We start from the raw sequence: 17,382 nt of genomic DNA on the forward strand, positions 1-17,382 counted from the left end.
CAGCAACCACTTACTTTCTCTGTTTAGGTTAAGGAAATACCTCTGAAATGATAAGCCAACGGGTCATGGGTAATCTAATATACTACTAAAACTGTTGTGTCTGCTTGTAATCTTCAGTTGGGCAAAATAGTGCATCGTGGGACAGTAGTTTTTGAACTAAGACCCCTCAAACGGACTAACTGCCGGCCCATGGGCCCGGATACATCATAGTGAAATCGTGCCCACCCCATTGCCGGCAATGGCAAAAAAGTTGCAATACGTCACAATACATCACATGACGTTGCTAGTTTGACACCCCTGACTTAGAGGGTTAGATTTTATTGGTAAAAGTGCATAAAATAGTGAGTCTGTAGACTACCTGACTTTACACATCCCAGAACCTCCATGTACCCTTTTTGGATGTGTTTAACATATGTTGCGTATGCTTTCATGTAAGCGGTCTGGATTAGCATCTTGTTATTTTATTGTACTTATTGCCTTGTTTAGCATGAAACTATTTGTTTTATTTTGGGAAGTATGGAGATGTCTTTGGAGGCACTGGGATAGTCTTTTTTACTTTCATATTTTGTTGTTTTTAGTGTTTTACTTCTGAGTTGCCCTAGTCAACTATTTTAAAGAAATAAATACATTTGGCTTTTTTAATATTGTGAGCTGTCAAAATCAATTGGAGTCAGGTGCCATCCAAATCAGATCAGTGAATTCACAGCAACTATGGGTGTACGTTAGCGGATGTATGTTTTATTTCCTTCATCATATATTACAGTAGAGGGCTGTGTAAACCTTTGAATGGATGACTTCAAAGGTCTTTCTGATCAGAGCATTATCTAAGAACTAGACAGCCCATGCCCTACAGAGTCATCATTTCATATATTTTTTTATCTAGACAGTGAAACAGATTGACCACTGGTGGGCAAAAAGCAATAGAAGCAGGAGGAACTTCCAACTTTTTGCTGGCTTCCCTGCTTAATTTGTTTGTGGGAAGCATGCAGTGAGAAAGTCAGTGGGGAAGCCAGCAAGATGTTGCAAGTTCAAATGCCATCAGGCAGGGAAGCAAGCTTCTGCTAGGCAGGGGAGGGAACAAGAAGATGTGGGATCTGCAGGTCAAGAATGGTACATGGATGTGCATAAGAGAAGCAATGTTGGTTGGGGAGGGTGTGCACTGGTGGTGTAGGTCGGGAAGGGTACTGGGGGGAGGTGCTGTGTGGGTTGGGGAAGAAGGCCAAGGGGGGCATCATGGATCAAGAAGGGTACATGGAGGTTCTGGGGTGTGTAAGAGGTACCATGCAGGTGAGGTAGGACATATGCGTGTTGGATGGTCCTGGTTAAGAAAAATGCATGGGGCTTACAAGAGGTTGCCTCACAGGTCAGGAAACACATGCAAGATTGGTACAGGTCATGGAGGGTGTGTAGGGGTACCCAAGTGATGCTGGGTGGATTGGGAAAGAAACATGGGGGTGGCACAGGTCAGGGAACGTACTCTGGGGGCACCACAAGTCGGGAGTAGGCAACGGTTGCATGGGGTGGGTTCATGTGTTTCCTCCCTTTCTAGCAGGCAGCTAAGTGCCTGCTGTTGGGGCAGGGAGAAGGAGCAAAGGATTGCAAGACTGGCTAGGAAACTGTTACAGAACCTTGAAAATGAAGATCACATGACAGCAGCAGTAGCCTGTAACATTGAACTAGCCACAACATCCCCAAATTTCATTCACTTGGGAATCATGGTTCCTGGATTTTAGACACATTCTATAATTTAGCCCATGTGAGGTACCTTGGTTTAAAAATTGTTGCCCTATGATGCACCGTTTCACCCAATTAAATGTCACCGCAATGACAGTTTTAGTAATATATAGATGAGGGAGAAATGACTTCAGTTCTAAACACCTCAGGAACTAATCTGGTAGGCTCACACTTAGCTCTGAGCTACCATTTAAAGAGTGGTTCATTTGAACAAACTATTGCACCCTTATGTTCAAAACTAATACAACACATTCTGGCTTGGTGCGATGCAAATCGTGTAGTCATTTGACCGTGACTGTCATTTAACTCCAGCCTCTCATCGGAAACAGTGATCCATCTTTGAGTTCTAGTACACAAGAAACTTCACCCATTTTATAAAGCAATTTTTCTGTTATTTGTATTGTATTGTATTTCTGCAGTATTTTTAACAATTCAGTACAGAATATGACATTACTTATTGTAAAAGTGGCAGTTCAACATTATGCAAATGTCTCTTATGCATAGAAGTTGGTTGGGAGAAATACTTTTTCATAATCTCAATACAAAACAATTGTTGCAGTCTTTAGCGAAGTTTACTTAGCTAAACATATAGTGCATTGTGAGGTGAGTAAACGGTGAAATCAAAGGAAAGTGAAAAACTTGCATTGATTACAGGAAAGAGATATTCTCTAATTAACATCAACAAAGTACTTTTATCCCAACTATTGTTGCTTATCAACCAGTTGTCTTTTTAGAAGTTAATGGCTTAACCTGAAGTGTGAAGCCAAGAATAATAATATCAAGTTCTTTTGAAGTCTCAGTAGTCTACAAGATGAGCAGGCATACTCAAAGATTTCATATGAGTAGGTTTGGGCAGTATTTTGGAGTTATTACCTCAAAGGAACTTTTTGTTCCAAATGGCATTAATTGTAATTTCAGACAAACCTTCAGGATTATCAAAGAATAATCAACAGATTCATATAAAAAAACTGAGTAATGTTTATAATTCTACAAGATTCAAAGGAAGAAGATAGACTTACATTCCCCAATCTAAGATTGTATTATAGAGAAAGTTGCCTGTAATGGATGATAGAATGAAAAAAAACTCTCCAAATAGTAGAATATCAATAATAGAGTGTGATTAACTAATGGACTTAATAGGTACTGATGATACAAAAAAATAAGAAAATAATTTTGAAAGGACATATAATAATACAATTTTTTTTTAAAAAAATCTGGAATCCTTAACAAGAATAAAGTCCAGCAATTTCATCACTAGCTTCACCATTAAACATTTTTTTTTACTTTTAAGGATAAGTACAGTAAAAATGATTTAATTACATACGGTAAACCAATATCATATATCAAAATTCAAGGAACAGATTAAAGACAGTAAAACTGCACAGTGAAGGAAGAAATTTACCATGTTTAGTGCATTTGCAAATAACTGGAAAAACAAAATGACAAAATTTGAAATGTTTACACAAAATAAAAATAATTCATTATGACATAGTTACAAATTGTTGCTGAAATATGACCCAAAGATTAAACTATTTAAAAATGGTATGATAAAATATATGAAAAAATTGAGAGAAGCAATTTTAGTGAATCAGTGGGTTTGGAACAAATAAATGTAAGGTATGATTATGGGAAAATTTGTACAAACGGTTTACCTATAGCAAATAATAATAATAGTAATAGAGTTGGAAGGGACCTTGGAGGTCTTCTGGTGACAGGGCTTTTCAACCAGTGGTACAGGTACCACCTGTGGTACATTGGCACCTGGCAGGTGGTACGTGGCCATCCTAGAAAAATGGTAGCGGGGGAGTGGAATAAGCTGAACGGGTGGCAGCACCGCACAAGCCTGAGCGAGAGATGGCTGGAGATGCAGGGCTGTCAGGGCTCAGCGGAAGTGCCAGGATCAGTGCCGCTTTCCAGCTGATTGGTGCTTCTTCGGGGCTGCCAGGGCTCAGTGGAAGCACCAGGATCAGCGCCAGGCTCCACCTGGAGCTCGGCGCTGATCCTGGTGCTTCTGAGCCCAGAAGAAGTGCCAATCAGCTGGAATGTTGCAGCATCTCCAGGGTCTTGTGATTTACATTCAGATGCTTGGCAACTGATTCATATTTATGACGGTCATAGTGTCTCAGGGTCATGTGAAGTGACCAAAACCTGCTGCAACCACCCAGCAGATTGGGGGGGTGGATAAAAACTAAACTCACCCCATTCCACCCCCGCTGCCTATCCTCAACAGAAATGCTCACAACAATGATAAACCTTGGACAGGAGGAAGAGCGCTGCCGGGTGGGCAGGCAGGTTTGCGATGATGGCGGCGGCGGCGTTTTCCAGGCTTGCTGGCCCATTCTACCAGCAACGACGGCGTTTATGGCGAGGGCGGCAGCGACATGGTGGCAGCTGGCGTTTTTGTCCGGTCAGCGGTGGCCGTAGCAGTTTGGGCGGACTACCAACTTATATAACAACTTCTTACCTGCCTCCTTTTTCCCCTCTGGACTGGGATGGACCTGGGCACAAGCCTCAGTGGGAGAGGGGCTTGCTTTACATCGGCAGCCCCATAGAGCTGGGAGCTCTATGGGACATGCCCCACCCAGGGTGTATACTTTGGACCACCCTCGGGAGCAGATTCACGATCCGTCGTGAGAGGACGGATTGTGGTCTGCTCCTGGGAATACCCAACCGAGTGGCAGTAAGTTGGTGGATGGCCCAAATGTTCACTCCCTACCCTTCGATCCTCCTATTGGATTTTTCAACTGAGGGACTGCCTTCCCTGGACTCTTTCGGACTTCATGCATTGTTATTCCGGCACGGACTTGTTCGCCCTCAGGGGTGCCCCCCTCTCCTGGGTGCGTCCCGCCTTCTTTGCTAACCCCAGTCTCGATGAAGGGCCCAATTGTTGGGACCCTGAGAGATGGCCGGGCAAGGGCAGGGGCCTTCAACATCAATATAAATTTAATAGGAGGCCCCTGATTAACTTTTTAGCGAAATTTTTTATGAGGTTAGGGAGAGGGGTGGGAGTGGGTGGTGGCTGTTTGACTATGGGGGGTGGTCATACAACCATGGTTCAGGCCAGGCCGGGGTCTGATTGCGTAGGGGGAGAGCGGGGTGCGGTTACATCCGGGACTCGGGAGCGGGTCGTGGGACTATCGATTCCCACGACATTGGGGAATGGCAGCAGGCGTATGGACAGAGGGCCGTCACCGGGAGGGCCGTCTCCGCTATTTACAAGCAGTGAGGCGCTCCGACCCTCTGCTTCCCCGAGGTGCCGGGAGCGAGGATGTGCAGCCTCCTGAGCTCCGGCTGGTGTATCTGAATGCCAGGTCCGTGATTAACAAAGCTCCCCTCGTGTGGGATTTGATGGAGGGTGAGCATGCGGACCTGGCTTGCATCACGGAGACCTGGTTGGGTCCAGAGGGTGGGGTCCCTTTGGTTGATCTCTGCCTACCAGGTTTCCGGGTGCTGCACCGGCCTCGGGCTCATGGTAGGGGCGGGGGAGTGGCGGTAGTTATTAGGGAGACCTTATGTCCGTGGGAGACCACCGTTCCTCAGATAGTCGGGTGTGAGTCTCTCTTTATGAGATTTGGTCTGGGGGCGCAGTTGGGCTTGCTGCTGGTGTACGTTTCGCCTAGTCGCACAGCAGCAGCCCTGCCTGAGCTACTCGATGTCCTCTATGGGTTGGTGGTTGAGTTCCCCAAACTTATAGTTTTGGGTGACTTCAATCTACCATCCCTGGGAGGGTCATCTGAGTTGGCTCGGGAGTTCATGGCTTCCATGACGGCCATGGACCTGACGCAGGTAATTACCGAACCAAGTCATGAGGGAGGCCACACCCTTGACCTAGTTTTTTTATCTGGACAGTGGTTTGATGATCTTGGTGGGGGCTCTCCATTTATTATGCCCCTGTCATGGACCGATCATCACCTCCTGCGGCTGGTCTTCCGTTTTGCCACACCCCCCCCGCCGTGGGGACGTGGAACCAACTAGATGGTACCGCCCCAGGCGCTTAATGGACCCGGATGGGTTCCAGGCAGCGCTGGGGTCCCCACCTGCCTCCGTTGCTCACAGCTCGGCAGAGGCCTTAGTGGAAGCCTGGGAAAGGGCAGCCACTGAGGCACTTGACCGAGTTGTACCCTTGCGGCCCCTGACCCGGTGCAGATCCCATCGAGCTCCATGGTTCTCCGTGGAGCTCCGGGAGATGAAGCGTCGGAAACGGGGCCTAGAGAGCTGTTGGAGGTCCAGCCGATCCGAATCCGACCGATTGCGACTAAGAACCTATATTAGGTCTTATCTCGCAGCGATGAGGGCGGCGAGGCATAATTACTTCTCTGCCCTCATCGCGTCCGCAGATAATCGCCCGGCGCCCTGTTTAGGGTGACTCGCTCCCTCCTTAATCAGGAGGTGAGGGAGGATCCCTTACAGGGTCGTGCCGAGGAGTTTGGTCAACATCTGTCGGATAAAATTGCTCAGATTCGGACCGGTCTGGACTCCAGCTGGGCAGAGTCCGACGATCAGGACACGGGCGGTCTTGTCAATGTTATCTGGGAGGAGTTTGATTCTGTGACCCCTGAAGAAGTGGACAGGATTATGGGGAGGTTGAGCTCCTCCACATGTTTATTGGACCCGTGCCCTTCCTGGCTGGCTTATGCAGCCAGGGAGAGGACACGAGGCTGGTTCCAGGCAGTTATATCTGCTTCTTTGAGTGAGGGTAATTTCTCCGCCGTCTTGAAGGAGGCGGTGGTGAGACCTCTCCTCAAGAAGCCTGCCTTGGACCCAGCTGTGTTAAACAACTTTCGTCCAGTCTCCAACCTTCGCTTTCTTGCGAAGGTTGTTGAGAGTGTGGTGGCGCATCAACTTCCTCTGGTTCTGGATGAAGCGGATTATCTCGACCCGTCCCAATCGGGCTTCAGGCCCGGGTACAGCACAGAGACGGCATTGGTCGCGCTGGTGAATGATCTCTGGAGGGCCCGGGACAGAGGACATTCCTCTGTCCTAGTCCTATTAGACCTCTCGGCGGCTTTCAATACCATCGACCATGGTATCCTGCTGCGGTGTCTCAGGGGATTGGGAGTGGGAGGCACAGTTTTTCAGTGGTTCTCCTCCTATCTCCTGGGACGCTCGCAGTCGGTGTTGGAAGGGGGGCAGAGGTCGACCCCAAGGGCTCTCGCTTGTGGAGTTCCTCAGGGATCGGTCCTCTCGCCTCTCCTGTTCAACATCTACATGAAACCACTGGGTGAGATCATTCGTGGTTTTGGAGTTGGGTATCATCAATACGCTGATGATACCCAACTTTTTATTTCTACCCCAAACCACCCCAGTGATGCCCTCGCTGTGATGTCCCGTTGCCTGGAGGCGGTTCGGGTCTGGATGGGGAGGAACAGACTTCAGCTCAACCCCGACAAGACTGAGTGGCTGTGCATCCCGGCATCCCGGGACATTCAAAATGTTCCATCTCTTTCTATGGGGGGGTGAGTTTTTACCCTCCGTGGATAGGGCTCGCAACTTGGGAGTCCTCCTAGCCTCACGGCTTACTCTAGAACAGGGGTAGGCAACCTCGGCTCTTTTATGACTCATGGACTTCAACTCCCAGAATTCCTGAGTCAGCATAGCTGACTCAGGAATTCTGGGAGTTGAAGTCCATGAGTCATAAAAGAGCCGTGGTTGCCTACCCCTGCTCTAGAAGATCATATAGTAGCCGTGACTAGGGGGGCTTTCGCCCAGGTTCGCCTGGTGCGTCAGTTGTGGCCCTATCTGGACCGGGATGCCCTGTGCACGGTCACTCATGCGCTCGTGACCTCTCGTCTGGACTACTGCAATGCTCTCTACATGGGGCTTCCCTTGAAGACCAGTCGGAGGCTCCAACTGGTACAGAATGCGGCCGCGAGAGTTGTCTTGGGAGTTTCCCGGTACTCCCATGTTACACCTTTGCTCCGCGAGCTGCATTGGCTACCAGTTGTCTTCCGGGTGAGGTTCAAGGTTTTGGTGATGGTTTTTAAGTCCTTACATGGCATGGGTCCGGAATACCTCGGGGACCACCTGCTGCCGGCGTCGACTCCCCTCCGCCCTGTGCGTTCCCACAGAGAGGGCCTCCTCAGGGTGCCTCCGGTCAGAGAATGTCGGCTGGTGGCCCCCAGGGGGAGGGCCTTCTCTGTGGGCACCCCGGCTTTATGGAATCAACTGCCGGTGGAGCTCCGGATGGCACCGGATCTCCGCTCCTTCCGGCGCGGGCTAAAGACCCATTTATTCGAACAAGCTGGCCTGGCCTGATGGGGGAATGTCAGGGTTTTTATGGGTTTTTTATTATTGATTGTTTTAACTGGGCAATTTATTTAATCTTTTTTAACTTTTGTATTTCTATTTATATGCCCTGTTCACCGCCCTGAGTCCTTCGGGAGAAGGGCGGTATAAAAATCCAATAAATGAAAAATGAAATGCAGGTGTGGCTTGGGAGGCACTTTTTTCAGTGCCATTGTAACTTCGAACAGTCACTAAGCGAACTGTTGTAAATCAAGGACTACCTATACTTCATCACTTTTTTCCTTTTTTTTTTTTTGGTCATCAAGTTTTTGACACCTTGCTAGGCGACTGGTGGTACTTGGATGTTGCCATATCCTAAAAGTGGTACAATGGGTGAAAAGGTTGAAAAGCCCTGTTCTAGTCCAATCCCCTTCTCAGGCAGGAAACCCTGTACCATTTCAGACAAATGGTTGTCCAGTCTCTTCTTAAAAACCTCCAGTGTTAAGAGCATTCACAACTTCTGAAGGCAAGTTGTTCCACTGATTAATTGCCCTCATTGGAGGGGCTGCTACAAGAAGAGTGGGTTAACTTATTTTCCAAAGCACCAGAAGGTAAGACAAGAAACAATGGGTGGAAACTAATCAAGGAGAGAAGCAACCTAGAACTAAAAAGAAATTTCCTAACAGTGAGAAGAATCAGTGGAACGGCTTGCCTCCAGAAGTTGTGGGTGCTCCATCACTGGAGGCTTTTAAGAAGATAGCCACTTGTCTAGAATGATGTAGGGTTTCCTGCTTGAGCAGGTGATTGGACTAAAGGACCTCCAAGATCACTTCCAACTCTGTTATTCTATTATATAATGACCAAGCATTGACCCAAGGGCATTATTCTCTTAAAAGCAAGAAAACTGAAATGCTCTTCAGTTTCAAATCTTCCAGCCTACCCATAAAGGTTTGTTGTTGTTGTTAGTTGCGAAGTCATGTCCGACCCATCGCGACCCTATGGACAATGTTCCTCCAGGCCTTCCTGTCCTCTACCACCTTCTGAAGTCCATTTAAGCTCACGCCTACTGCTTCAGTGACTCCATCCAGCCACCTCATTTGCCGTCCCCTTCTTCTATTGCCCTCAATCTTTCCCAGCATTAGGCTCTTCTCCATTGAGTCCTTCCTTCTCATTAGGTGGCCAAAGTATTTGAGTTTTAGCTTCAGGATCTGGCCTTCTAAAGAGCAGTCAGGGTTGATCTCCTCTAGGACTGACCGGTTTGATCGCCTTGCAGTCCAAGGGACTCGCAGGAGTCTTCTCCAGCACCATATTTCAAAGGCTTCAATTCTTTGGCGCTCAGCCTTTCTTATGGTCCAGCTTTCACTGCCATACATTGCAACTGGGAAGACCATAGCCTTGACTATACGCACTTTTGTTGACAGGGTGATGTCTCTGCTTTTTAGTGTGCTGTCTAGATTTGCCATGGCTTTCCTCCCCAGGAGCAAGCGTCTTTTAATTTCTTGGCTACAGTCCCCATCTGCAGTGATCTTGGAGCCCAGGAAAATAAAATCTGTCACTACCTCCATTTCTTCCCCATCTATTTGCCAGGAATTGAGAGGGCCGGATGCCATGATCTTGGTTTTCTTAATGTTTAGTTTCAACCCAAGTTTTGCACTCTCCTTCTTCACTCGCAACAAGAGGCTCTTTAGTTCCTCTTCACTTTCTGCCATTAGAGTGGTATCATCTGCATAAAGGTTATGTAGGTGATTTATCATCCATCCTGTCTGCTGGAGGTGAATTTGTGTGCTGCTGATTCGGAAAAGTTTATAAGAGTGTAGCAGCATAAAGCCTTATTTGGAAGCAAGTTGTATTCAACCCAAAGCTCATATAGGACTGTATTGTATGGTACTTTTCTTTATCCCTACTATGAAAATAAAAATTTAAAACACCTTTATTACTTTGGATATAGAATCACATATTGCTGCATGGGTTTGGTGTCTTTGTGATTAGATTAGATTAGATTAGATTTATTGAATTTAATGAGTATTGCTGCTGTCATGCACAAAGTATGATACAATTATATATTGCAGAATGAGAAATCCATCACAAAGGCTATCAGGTTTCTCTGAGCTGCTCAACTTGTTTTTGGCAGGGAAAGATAAGAGGCTAATAGTTTGTTTGTTGTTGTTAAATATATATGCTGTCCAAGTCCCAATAATTGTGGGAAGCTTTTTTTTTCTGGGATTGCTGGCTTAATTATTAAGTTCATCTAAGGAAGCTTCAGCTGTGTTTGCTATGTGAATAAAAATTGCAAGTGATCTTAAACTGCTTCGTTGAGGATAATTAATTTGTTCATGCAACATAATTTATTGCAGTTACAATTATAAATAACAGCTCACATGATCTCATAAGCTCTTAACTGCTTATGGCTTTATACAATGTATGCTTGCTGCAAGGCATTCCTATGGATTGTCAGGATTTGATAGGCAACTCAGTGCAGAAAACCATTTCAGATTTTACCCTTTTGCTCAAGCCAACAGATTTGAAAGCAAACAAACAAGTCACTTTGTTCGGCATTATTTTCGAGTTCCCCAGCAACATTTCATAAAAGATTTACCGGTAATCACATTATGTGCAGTATAGCGATGTATTTTTTTTAAAAAAATCTAAAGTTTTTAAAGCTTTTTAAAGCTTAGTAAAGCAAAATTAAAGCAATAATTAAATTAAATTTCCCCGATAGTCATAAGAGATGAGAGGTGGAGTTCAACAAGGTAGGGATCCAAAGTTGGGGAAAACTTATGTATTAAGCTTATGAGATCAGTTTAAGTCAGGGGTGTCAAACTCGCAACGTCACGTGACGTGTTACGACGTATCACAACTTTTTTTCCATTGCCGGCAATGGAGTGGGCGTGGTTTTGCCATGACGCATCTGACCCATGGGCCGGTAGTTGACACCCCTCGTTTAGGCGAATAGTTAATTTCAAATCTCACTGGAATATTTTGTGGTTTGTTTAGTGTTTCTTTAGCTAATGGGCCACTGTTAATCAGGCATCTAAAATATTTCAGGGGATTATCTCACAGGTTTATGAGACAAAATTGTTATAATTAATTATGCCCTTCCTCTTTTTTCTGGATCCTGCTCAGAATAACCTTTTGGCTGTTCTTGTAATATTCCAAGTGGAGTGACTCTTTCCTGTAGAAACAAACTGAGCAAGAGCTTAATATACATGTTACAATTAATAGATTCTGATTATAATTATGAGCCTTTGGATGAATATGATTGATTGTATGATTTCCTCTGAACTTTAATATCTTCTTCAACATAATTTACTAATTAGTAACTATTGATGTCCATGGCTTTAGTTTTACTCTGCAATCTTCTTTTTTCTTGACAAGGACATGCTGATTACTTGCCTATTATTATCTAAACTAACACAAGCTTTTAATTGACATACTGGACAGCTAAATAAACTACAGGGCAAGCACTGTCAAGGGTTTCCAATTAAAACACTGATATCAAGTTAGTAAATCATACTCAAAAAGCAGTATTTTTATCTATATTAAGTTATAGGCTGTAAACATGAAAGTTTATAGAAAAATAATCCAAATGCAAACAAAATAACTTTGAAGTACTGTTAGCTAAAATACAATAAACACCACTATTTTATTTATTTATTTATTTATATTTAAATTTATATACCGCCCTATTCCCGTAGGACTCAGGGCGGTTTACAGGGAAAATTAAAAGTTAAAATACATAATATACAATTAAAAATGATTAAAACTAAGATTAAATTAATCCCTGAACTTAACTAAAACCCCATTAATTAAAAATTAAAACCCCTCAGTCTGGGCCAGACAACTCAAAAAACCAAGTTTTCCAGTCCCTGCGAAATGAGTGAAGGTCGGGGGCGGTCCTAAGCTCCGTGGGAAGCTGGTTCCAAAGGGCCGGTGCGCCCACAGAGAACGCCCTTCCCCTGGGGATAACCCGCCGGCATTCCTTAACCGGTGGTACCCTAAGAAGGCCCTCCCTGTGGGAGTGCACAGGACGATGGGAGGTTGATGCCGGCAGCAGGTGTTCCCTTAGATAATCCGGACCCAAGCCATTTAGAGCTTTATAGGTCATTACCAGCACCTTGAATCTCACCCGGAGGGCAACCGGAAGCCAATGCAGCTCACGGAGAAGAGGTGTTACATGGGAGTATCGGGAGACTCCCATTACAACTCGCGCAGCTGCATTCTGCTCCATTTTAGCTCTTCCCAACTTTCTGTTAAGATTATATTCTCATTGGGGTTCATTTTCCCACTGGCTCAAGGTTAACTCAGCCTTCCATCCTTCCAAGCTTGGTAAAATGAAGATCCCAGATTGTTGTGGGCAATATGCTGACTCTGTAAATTGCTTAGAGAGGGCTGTAAAGCACTGTGAAGCGGTATATAAGTCTAAGTGCTCTTGCTATTTTAGATGTTTCATTTGTAGGTCACACTGGTTAAGTAAGGGAGCAAGTACAAAACTGAAAATACAGTTTCTTTACAAGTTAAAGTCAAGTATGCTAACAGAAGCAAAGAACTGTTCCCTCTAATATCATCCCTTCTTTACACAAAGATAGTCCTTGCTGTAGTGGATTTGCAAGCCAGTCTTATGCCTTCTCTCTTCTAAATGAACAAGAATTACTTGGCCCCACATTCATAAGCAGAATAGAATATTATGAATACCATTATGAAAAGATGACAGCGGAAAATATCCTGAGATTTTAAGTGAACATATTAAAATTTTACAATGCCTTGGTAAGGTCACACTTGGAATACTGCACCCAGTTTTGGTCACCAAGATGTGAAAAAGATGTTGAGACTCTAGAAAGAGTACAGAGAAGAGCAACAAAATGATTAGGGGACTGGAGGCCAAAAGATATGAGGAACGGTTGCTGGAATTGGGTATGTGTAGTTTAATGAAGAGAAGAGTGAGGGGTGACATGATAGCAGTGTTCGAATATCTCAGGGGCTGCCACAAAGAAGAGGGAGTCAAGCTATTCTCCAAATCACCTGAAAGCAGGACAAGAAGCCATGGATGGAAACTAGTCAAGGAGAGAAGCAACCTAGAGAAACTTCCTGACAGTTAGAACAACTAACCAGTGGAACAACCTGCCTCCAGAAGCGGTGAATGCTGCAACACTGGAAGTTTTTAAGAAGAGATTGGACAGCCATTTGTCTGAAATGGCATAGGGTTTCCTACCTGAGCAGGGGGTTAGACTAGATGACCTCCAAGGTCCCTTCCAACATCATCATCATCATCATCATCATCATTATTATTATTATTATTATTATTATTATTATTATTATTACAAATGTTTGCAAACATTAATATTTTTGAGGTGAGTTGAAACTCAGTGGAAATAAGTACTTTCTTTGGTGCCTATGAGACCACTTTTTCCACTAAGACAGCATAAGATGTGATAAAATTAAAGTACCTAGCAATTTTTCAAAGGTCTTCATTCTTTGAAGAGAATTCTCTCTTGAAGGCTGTGGAAAAACATTTGTAATCATTAATTTACTTCAAGTCTAGGAGAATCCAGAACAATCCTTTAATAGGAAGACAGAGAAAAACCTTTTCCCTGACATCACCACTCCTTGTATCTCCTTCCGTTTGATAATCTAATTATAAAGACTGTATAAAAATTGCAGATAAATGAAATAACACAGCAGTCCATTTCCTAGAGTTATGGATCCCTTTATTAAATTATTTTTAATCGGAATGCAGGAAGCTGATCTATAGTGAGAACAAATGTGTTCATTAGGAAGTCGAATTCTAATTTAAATGTCCTCCTACCCCACATTCTTCATGAAAAAAGGAGAAAAACAATGTTGAAAATAAAAATTAGAATAAATTTAAACATCCAATCATAAGAAAAAATTGTTTTATCCCTGACCATTAAATACTGACCCAAAGGGAAAGATTTTAAGTTCAAAATACTCCTGGGGAAAATCTACTTATGGGTGACAACTAAGCATAATTGAACGCTATCTTGTTCACTCAATGTTTGTAGGGCTTGATTAAAACTGCTGTTCTGAGCTGATGTTAGTGGTTGAAATAGAAAACAAGGTTAAAAAAAATCTTTTGTTTACCTTTTATGTTCGGCATCTTGTCATGGGACCAAACATTGCAGATAATGGCTCTCCATCTGACTCCAGTCTCCATGAAGTGGGTCTTAATTGGTCATACATTATGAGCTGTAGATGTTCATCTGAATTCAAATGGAGCCAAATGCAGTGGCTGCCGAAATAAAAGCAAGAAAGGATAAGAACTGAGAGCAGCATCTCCAATCCTGAAAATCATTCAAATAAATTTCCATTTTTATGTTGCATCAATTATTATTTGGACTCAGCAAAAAAAAGCCTCACAATTACAGTGTTCCCTCAAGTCACATGGACTGGATAACTTTTATCTTTATCTATAGTCATTCAGGTTTTTTGCTGAAGCTTTTTATAGTTGTCTTATTTTGCTAAATTTTTCTTTCCCTGGTGATAGCATGGGAGCTCTCTAATCTGGGTCGTGCTGGGTTCACCGAAGGTTAAAGTGGCTAAGCTTTAAAGACAAGGGATTGAAGCTTAGTTGAGCCTCGGATTCTTTTTTCCAGTTTACTAAATTCATAATCTCCAGCCCTGAATTTCTTTCATTGAAGAAATTTTCATAATAGCAGTTTATTTCTATAGTCATAGTCTTAGAAGCAACACTGTCTTCTGTACTTTTTTTTTCTCCAGAGAAATTCACAGGGCAAAATGGGGCACTTGAATGCTTTGCAAATGTCAAATTACAATTTCAGTGATGACTCATGAGAAAAGTTTAGAGTTGACTAAGGAACTCCATAAGCATTACATTAGGGTAAAGGTAAAGGTTTCCCCGCACATGCGTGCTAGTCGTTTCCAACTCTAGGGGCCGGTGCTCATCTCCGTTTCAAAGCTGAAGAGCCAGCGTTTGTCCGAGGACGTCTCCGTGGTCATGTGGCCGGCATGACTAGACGCCAAAGGCGCACGGAACGCTGTTACCTTCCCACCGTAGTGGTCCCTATTTTTCTACTTGCATTTTTACATGCTTTCGAACTGCTAGGTTGGCAGAAGCTGGGACGAGTAACAGGATTACATTATACAGGGCTAATTAATCCATTGAAGACAAAGATAGACATCTGACATTCTTTGTGTGTCTTTACACATTCTCAGTTAGGAAACTTTACATTCTTCTCAACTTTCAGTTGTGTTAGTCTTCCCCTCCCATAATTTACAGCTAGCTCTGCTTATATTCACTCACAGTACTACAATTTTATTCTTTCCTTCACTATGAAAGTAAGACATTGAATGTAAGGTGGATGTTTAAATATTGGTAGCTGACTGAAATCAAAGAATTGATTGAAAATTACAAGGAAACAGGATTGGTCTTTAATGTTGGTCCATTTACAGAATTGTTACCACATACAACAACTCTATGAATAGCTGATAAGGATTGTGGCCAATATTTATTTTATTTATTTATTTATTTTATTACATTTGTATACCGCCCTTTCCCTGAGGACTCAGGGCGGTTTACAGGGAATTAAAAATCAAAACATACAAAAGTTAAAAACCAGTTAAAAATATTAAATTCACCCTGTACACTTAAAAACCCCAGTTAAAATTTTCTCCTCAGCCTGGGCCCGGGAGCTCAAAGAGCCAGGTCTTCAGGCCCCGGCGGAATGATCGGAGGTCGGGGGCAGTCCTCAGCTCCACCGGCAGCTGGTTCCAGAGGGCAGGCGCTCCCACTGAGAAGGCCCTATCCCTGGGTGTCACCCGCCGGCAATCTCTCACCGGCGGAACCCTGAGCAGACCCTCCCTGTATAATCCTCTGGGTGGATTTGATCCTTAAGTCTGTTTAGGTTTTTTTTTTCCTTTTGAGTCACCATTATCTATTATTATTCTTTTTTTACAAGTGAGTTGGGGGCAGACAGATTTTAGAAATATCAAGTTGTGGGAAAGTGTAAGTTTACCCAACTTCCATACTTTAAATTGAATCTAGATCAGGCTTCTACACCTTTATTGTAGGGTAAATGAATTAAGGGGCAATGAAGTGAATGCTGGTAATTAAAGTTTAGTTTGACACATGGGCCAAATTATATGCTATTAAAAGCTGTAGTTGACAACTACATTTTCTGCCTCTTTTACTCTAGAGTAGGAGCAGGAGATCCAATTTGGGTAAGATACATATCAGGAACTTGGGAGTTGTAATCCTTTACCTGCTATTGCAGTCATGATACTTTCTGAGACCTCTTATAGTTATTTTTTTGTTTGCAAAAAACTATTCATATATCTTAATGGATAACATTTTTGCAAATAGATAAAAGATTCATATAAATGCTAATCTAAGAATTATAGGAAGGAGCCTTCTTTCCTCCACTCCATGCTGTTTGCATCTTTAAAATAGCATGCAGTTGGGCACTGAGAAATGTGTTTTATTGAGGAACTCATAATTGAGATTAAAACCTTTCATTGCTTCTTTGGATACAGATGAACAGCTGAAGGAAACTTGTTATACTAATGCATTTGCATATGCATTTTTTGTGTATATAACTAGCAGAGAGAAAGTTATGTTTTTATAACACCTCCTATAATCCACATCCAGAGATCATACTGGATGAGGAAAATAAAAGTTGTAATCCAACGTATCTGGAGATCATAACAGTTATCTTCTTTGGATAATAGAATTATGGTTGAGAAGAGAGAGTGGCTTTTTCCTGGTAGTAAAATGCGCTTTTGAATGTGGAGTTTAAGATACAGAATATTTTTTTTAAAAATCAAACTTTCAAAACAAGAACAGAAATCAAGAGAGTATTTTTTTTGCAAGGAATTAAGGGGTGAAATGAATTTAAATCTTTGCAGATACTTAAGGAGCCTACTGTACCCATTAAAGGTCTGAAACCCAAAATAAACAAAATGCTTTTTTCCCTCTAGTTTAGAAGGGTTTAAAATTTTATAAGGCCCTAGTGACCAATCTCTTCCCTTAAAATCATTTTACTCCTCCAAACTTTTAATGATGGCCCTGAGGGGTGGAGAAGGTCTTAGTGCAACACCCCCCCCCCCCAGGTTGTCTGCAGTTATTATAAAGATGCTTGAGCTACCTTAGTGAGAAGTGACTTTTGATAGAAGACCCTTAATTCATAAAGGAGTAAAATCACTGCATGCAGCTATTCTGTTGTTCACCAGAAATAGTTTTATTTATTGTACTTATTATCTCATGTTTTGACTCCCTGTTTTTCAGCCTCATATCCACCATCCAGTAAAGTAATGTATTCTGAGATGTGCATCCCAATAGCTTCTACTTCAGTATTCACAATTCCAGGGCAGAAATTACAGAAAAATAAAATGAAGGTTTTATCAATGGTGTATAATTCCCTCCAGTGCTAAATTATTTAAGAATGTGGC

At 43.1% G+C, this 17,382-nt stretch overlaps 1 protein-coding gene across 2 annotated transcripts in view; it reads left to right on the forward strand.

The window, feature by feature from the left end:
- Positions 1-17,382, forward strand: part of FRMD4B (FERM domain containing 4B) — a gene marked incomplete at its 5' end in the record, with an annotated part of 181,339 nt that overhangs the window by 94,622 nt on the left and 69,335 nt on the right. The window lies entirely within an intron of this gene.

This window comes from Vipera berus (genome assembly GCF_964194415.1).
Source record: "Vipera berus genome assembly, chromosome: 2".
Taxonomy (NCBI): domain Eukaryota; kingdom Metazoa; phylum Chordata; class Lepidosauria; order Squamata; family Viperidae; genus Vipera; species Vipera berus.